A 6,621-nucleotide genomic window follows, 5' to 3' on the forward strand; every position below is an offset into this window, starting at 1 on the left:
CATCAGTTTTACCAGCTCTTAATTCAAAAAATGACTGTATCCCATTATTTATAGTATGATAAACTCCGAAGTGTTTCATATAGGCAAGACATGCCAAGCAAGAAACAATGGCTCAGGGATTTAGCTCACGAATTGCATTGGTTGGCGCCATATTACCACATTGGTTCGCTTCTCAAACAGAAAGATGAAATACAGTGTTTCATACTACCATGATATCATTGACCTCCAGCAATTGTTGAACCTGTTGCCCTCTAGATAATGATGAACCACAGTACCCATCATCCCTACCATTTTTGCATGCTGACCTGGGCAGAGTGATTGGCATTAGACAGCAACAAGATTTGGAAAAGGAAATGTCTGGGAAAGAAGTTCTGATAAACAAACAAATACATTTTCTACATTTACTTGAACACACTCAGTCAGATATATCTTTTAGACCAATAACCATTCTGTGTAATTAAAGACTGACTTACAAGGCACTTGTCACTTTAGCAGGAAGCCTGGTAAAAAAAATCTCTCCACGATTAGGAATGAAAAAGGAGACAAATTCACCAATGACAATATTCTCTAGAATTATAGCTGAGGTATCTTCCACTTTTGTCTTCCAATCACACCCAGAATTCATCTCCCCACTTACATGATGAGGGAGTTGCAGCAACAAAAGGATCAACAACAGAGACATCCACCTATCTAATAATAAATCTTGGCCCCAGCCACTCCTGCATAAAACCATTGGGAAAGGTGCATAGAAAAGCAGTGGTACTCCCAAGACCCTCATTAAGTAAGATAGTCAGTAAACTAAATTTACAAATACCTCAAAAAAGCTGTATAGTAGAAAATTTTTTGACACTGCCCTCTGACTTCAATGCACCCCAATAATTGTGTCTAACCAATTGTCTTGAAATTAGTCTTTATACATGCAGGAGTGTGATACAATAAATTTGGCTGGTTGAATCATTTGTGTTCCTTGCCTTCTGTTACCCATGAACTATAATTGCTCCAAGTCAATTATTATGATCATTACAGGGAAGAAAATTGCCTTGTCATTACTCTCAACTGAAAATGACCAGGAAGGATTTACATGCTAAATTACAACCTTAATATACTGGCTAACATGAATTTAAGTATATTTGCCCATGAGATTACAACTGAAACAGAGATTCAGTCCCTGCAATTAAATCTTGCAATAGGTGTGTGTGCGCGTGAGTGTGTGTATTATAAATTGTGAAACCATTTAGTTGAACTGATGCTAGATCTTTCAAATCTCAAATGCTGTATGTGGGCTTATGCCATTAAAGCATTAAGCAGGGCCCATGGAAAATAGGCACCTAAGGCAAGACATGCAGACAAATGCTAGCGTTGACAAAACCACAATGCAAAATGCAAAATGCCTGTAAAGGTACAGCAGCACAGAACAGAAGAGCTGTCTATGGTCATTCTATGGTCATTCCCATTGGATTTCACAATACTTCCTCGGTTTGGCAGTTGTGCAACATTGTACTCCGTAGTTCTTCACTTCAGCCATTACCTTCTGAATCAATCCACTGTGCACCACATGCACCAGTTCTACTCTGAATGTATAAGTCATTTCCTGAATAAAGGCTAATATCATGTCATGTCAATATGCCCAAAATATGCATATTGATGTTTATCTTACTTGGTTGCTACTTTTCCTATCTCCACAAATATGAAAAACACAAAGTGCATTTCTTTCTCTAAATAAAGGTGGATCTCTGATTCACCAGCTAATCTTTCACCAGCCTACTAATCTTTCCTGATGAGCCTGGAAGAAGTAATTCGACTTCAGTAACTCATCCTGTTTCTATGATTCTATATATGAACTAAACCCCATTGCCTACAAATATTTATGTCAACAATCTCTTTTCAAAATAAAGATTTTAAAATATAATTGCAGGAAAAGTAGAACATAAGGTCTATGGAAGGAATCCTTTGTTATATGTAAAATTGAAAGTGTCACTTGCATAATCCAGAATAACCAAAAAAAAGCATTACTTTATTATTTATTCTATTCTATTTTATTTATTCCCAATCTTTCTCATGGTTCAGGATCCAAGGTAACATCAAACAAATTCTGACAAATCACAGGTAAAGCACAGATATTTGGCACAACAGTCTTTTTTAAAAAGCACTAAATAAAAGATATTTTACAAAATCCACACTAAAACAATTTAAATTAATCCTGCTGCTCTCTTTAAGCATGTAAACATTTCCATGGTCTTCTTAAAAGATACTCTTTTTCTTCTCTTTTTGCACTGCTTAAGGAACTGCAAAGATCCCTTTGATATTTCTCAGAGAAATCTTGGACAATTCTGAAAATTCAATAAAAGCATCTCATATTATTTCTGCGGTGCAGACACACACACACACACACATGGCTAAATGTGTGAAAGAGACACATTAGAGAAAAGGAGAGAAAGAAGAGAAATCAATAAATACTGGGCTTCTTTTTCCTCACCAACTGGCCCGGGTGTTCAGTTCAGGCCTTATTAACTAATGTAGACCTTCGGAGAAAAATAAAACAAAGCAATCCTGAGCTAGCGGCCAAGATGGAGAAGATCTCCACAGCCACCATGTATTTCCCTTTGGGTGCTCAGGTAAGTGGGGACAAGGACACCCACAACACTGCAAAAGACCAGCATTGCTGAAGTGATCAGCTTGGCTTCATTAAAAGTATCAGGCACTTCCTGCAAAAAGCAACAGTGAAGCTGATGAAAGCCAAAGCCCATGTAACCAAGGGCAATGTAGAACATGACATCTGAGCCTTCATTGCATTGCACTAAGATCTCTCCCATCTGGGAGTGCATGTCCATTCGGGAAAGGTGGAGAGAGGGCCAGCCACACACACAAATTGCAGTTTGAAGAACGGATGCAAAAATGATGACTTGCCATGCCAAATGCTTTCCTACCCATTTCCTCATCCTGTTTCCTGGCCTGGTGGCCATGAAGGCTAGAACTACTGTCAAGGTTTTGGCCAAAACTGAAGAAACAGCAATAGAAAAACAATGGCAACATGTTTGTCGTAGAATGCAAGACACAACCCCAGGTTTGCCAATGAAGAGCAAAGAGCAAGAAAGCAAAGGAGCAAGAGAAGAGGAGGATACAAGTAATGGCCCAGTATTGGCTTTAATGATGGGAGTATTCTTGTGCTGAAAGAAGCTCCATATTATCACAAGGGTCATCAGGCAAAGAAAAGAACCAAAGAAACCAAAATCATCCCAGAGGCTCTCAAAGGACATGTAGTTTACATATTTGGGGATGCATTGATCTTGATCTTGTTTGGATGCTGACATCTGGGCATTGCTGCACTTTTCTGCATCTGGAAGAAGCAAAGATGGATTTTTAAATAATAAATAAATAATAATAATAATAATAATAAAGATGTTACATTTCCTAGTAACCAAGAATATTCAGTACCATTATTTTGGAGCCAGTGCCACCAAACAATGATACTTTTACTGGGCCAACTGAAATGCACAATTCTGGTTTATATATGTGTCTATATACTAAACTATGCTGCCCACATCTATGGAAATTTATCCATGAATTCAAGCATTCACACCTTGAAAATATCCCCAAAATGTAAATTACACAAAGAAACTTTGCTCTCCCATTTTCTATAATGGACACCATTTTACTATCCATTGTAACATTGGCGGGATACAGACTGCCCGTTTCCCAACGGATCGGGGCCTTAGGGGCACAGCAGCAACCCCAGAGGCCCCGATCCTCCTTTTCCTGGCCTGGGGGAAGCGGCAAAATGCTGCTTCCCACGACCTGGAAAGGGGTGTCCTGTGTGCTTCATGCCCCAAGGACACCCCGACAGTGGCAGGGAAAGGGAGAAAGGGGTGTATCTCTGTATCGCTGGCATGGCCATTTAAAGGCCGACGCCAGCAATATGCATGGCAGAAGGAGCTCCAAACGGAGACTCCTTCTGCACCACTGAAAGGTGCGCCACAAGCACCCTGCAGCGCGTTAAGATGTAATGGCCGCACCACGCCATTTGGACTTGACACGGCCATTAGTCAAAATGGCGGCGCCCATGTAGACAGGGCGCCACCATTTTGACGTCCTGGTGAGTACTAAGGTGCGGGGCATATATAAGACAACCTAGTTTTGGGTCTTGTGTGTTTTCTAGGCTGACCCCAAATAGCAATCATAGAGCAGAGCACTGTTGGGCTATGACTCTAGAGACCAGGGTTCAATTCCCCGCTCAACCATGAACCATGAGTGACCTTAGACAGGTTCACATGCTCTCAGCCTGTTTTTTGTTGCTGTTGTTGTGGTGGTGTGTGCCTTCAAGTCATTTCCAATTATATGGTTTTCTTGGCAAGGTTTCGCAGGTGGCGGTGGGGGGTTGCCACTGCCTTCCTGCTCTCAGCCTCAGGGGAATGTACTGGCAAACCCCATGAGCAAACCTTGTTCCAAACCTCTTCATGGAGAAAAACCCCAATATAGGACTGCCTTATAGTCAGAAAGACTTGAAGGCACAAAACAACAGAAGTTCAACACAAAACTATTTATTTGACAACCATATCAAATGTCATTCTCCATCAGGTTACTCTCTCAACCTACCTGTCTGGTTTGAAATCATTCCTTCAGGACACTGTGAACAGTCATAACAGCAAATCTCTTGGCCCTCATGCATGGTCTTGCTCTGTCCAGGATGGCATACCTCAACGCATCTGGATTGGGGAGGCTTCTATCAAGAAACACAGGAAAACATGTTGGGGGGAGACTACCAGTTTTCTCTTGTTCCTGTTCTGATAAAATCACTTATCCCCTCATGAATTTTCCCTAATCCTTATGCACTGTAGAATTGCTGCTGTGAACCTCCAGTAGAAAATGTTTGATGAGGATTTTCCTGCACTTTGACTGCATCTCTGTGTTGGTGGGACAGCCTGCTCTCATGAGGGAAGAGGTGATGCTGATGTAGCATGCTACTGGTGGCATTTCCAGGGCAGACAGGGTTTTTGAGATGGCAGAAACATGGGCCAAACAGCTACTGGCAATAACAGTAGAAAGGGTGAGGTAATGGAAGACATCTCAGGGACAGTGGCGTGGCATTTTGCTAATATGAGCTGCTGTCCTAGAGAGTAGTTCAGCAGTATTATGGGCCACCAAAAAGACAAATAAAGGAAGTCTAGGGCAAATTAATCCTGAACTACAATTGCAGGTCAAAATAACTAAACTGAGGCGGGTTACAAACCGCCGAGAAGCGGCGCTTGTCCCGCCGCTTGCAGCATCCGGGAGCCGCAGCGGCCAAACCGCGGGGCTCCCGGACGCTCTGAGGAAGAAGCGCGGAAATTGTGCTCCTTCCTGGGCCCCGGAAAGCGCAAGGCATGCTTTTGCGGTGTCACTTCCGCCGTGACACGTCTGGATGCTATGCGTCCAAGACGTCAAAATGGCGACAGCCATGTAGAACAGCCGCCTCCATTTGTGCGCACGGAGTGCGTACTAGGGTTAGGGGGTGCGGAAGCACCGCCCCTTCCTAACCCTAGTACATGTTCCGCTTTGTACTTTCTGGAGTGTGTAACCCCCTGAGGCTTCATTATTTAGACCTTTTATAAAATGTCCTGACTCATTAACCATAGTAAAAGCAAGGATGGCCAGGGCTCTCAGAGTTCTCCTATTGATAGGGTCACCATAAATCAAGCTGACTAACAACAAACAAAAATATGTATGGTTTCTAAACACAATCAAAAGTATCCATAGAAAAGGGAAAGGGAAAAAATGAAAAAAGAAGAGGAAATTAGAAAGGAAAACACAATGAAAATTACATGACAAAGAGTTCAAAGAGTCCAACTTTCCCTATGGTGCTCTAAATAATGAGCAATAATTTCTTAATTCTCTAGTTAGCAAAAAAAAAGGAAAACCTTCATACACTTCTTCTATAAATTATCAAACACTTTTTACATTTATTACATTCTCCCTTTTTGTTAAGCAAAAAGGTAGTCAAATTAATCCTAAACTCCCAAGAGAACCAAAATGACACAACTCTTTTTATTTGGAACTTTTCATAAGATGAATTGACTCAAGGAGGGGGGGGGTGCTCAGTAAAAATGCACAGAAGCAGGGGGAAAGCAGGACATTAGTATAGTCAAATGATCCAGCCAAGGAAGCCGGAGCCCTAGGTTTGCAAGATGTGAGCAGTTGATGGCAATTGACGATCAGGGTTTTTCAAAGTCTACTATAACAGTGTAGGATAAGACAAGTTGATTAACAGCAATCAACAACAGAGGATTTCTCAGCTTGGGCATCCAGTACATGGTTGCATTCAACACAATGAGCATCTTTTAACAAGGGATGGGTTAGTATTTCATTTCAAATCATTTTTAGCATAATTTACCAGTAAAGTTCAATTTAACATGGTCTCAGTTAAAGGATTCTCAAGGATCTGCTCAACAGAGCTTTGCATTTAAACATGCCTGGCAAGAAAAGGAAAATAATAGCTAATCATACCTGAATAAACTTGTGATTCCACAAAATTGAATTTTGATGGATAAGGAAGTCCTTCCCTTCAGGAGATGGAGGATCACTCCATCCAACATGGAGAGCTGTGCATGGACCGATTCAGGAAGGTGACTGTGTTGAGGATATCAT

This window comes from Sceloporus undulatus, chromosome 6 (genome assembly GCF_019175285.1).
Source record: "Sceloporus undulatus isolate JIND9_A2432 ecotype Alabama chromosome 6, SceUnd_v1.1, whole genome shotgun sequence".
Lineage (NCBI taxonomy): Eukaryota > Metazoa > Chordata > Lepidosauria > Squamata > Phrynosomatidae > Sceloporus > Sceloporus undulatus.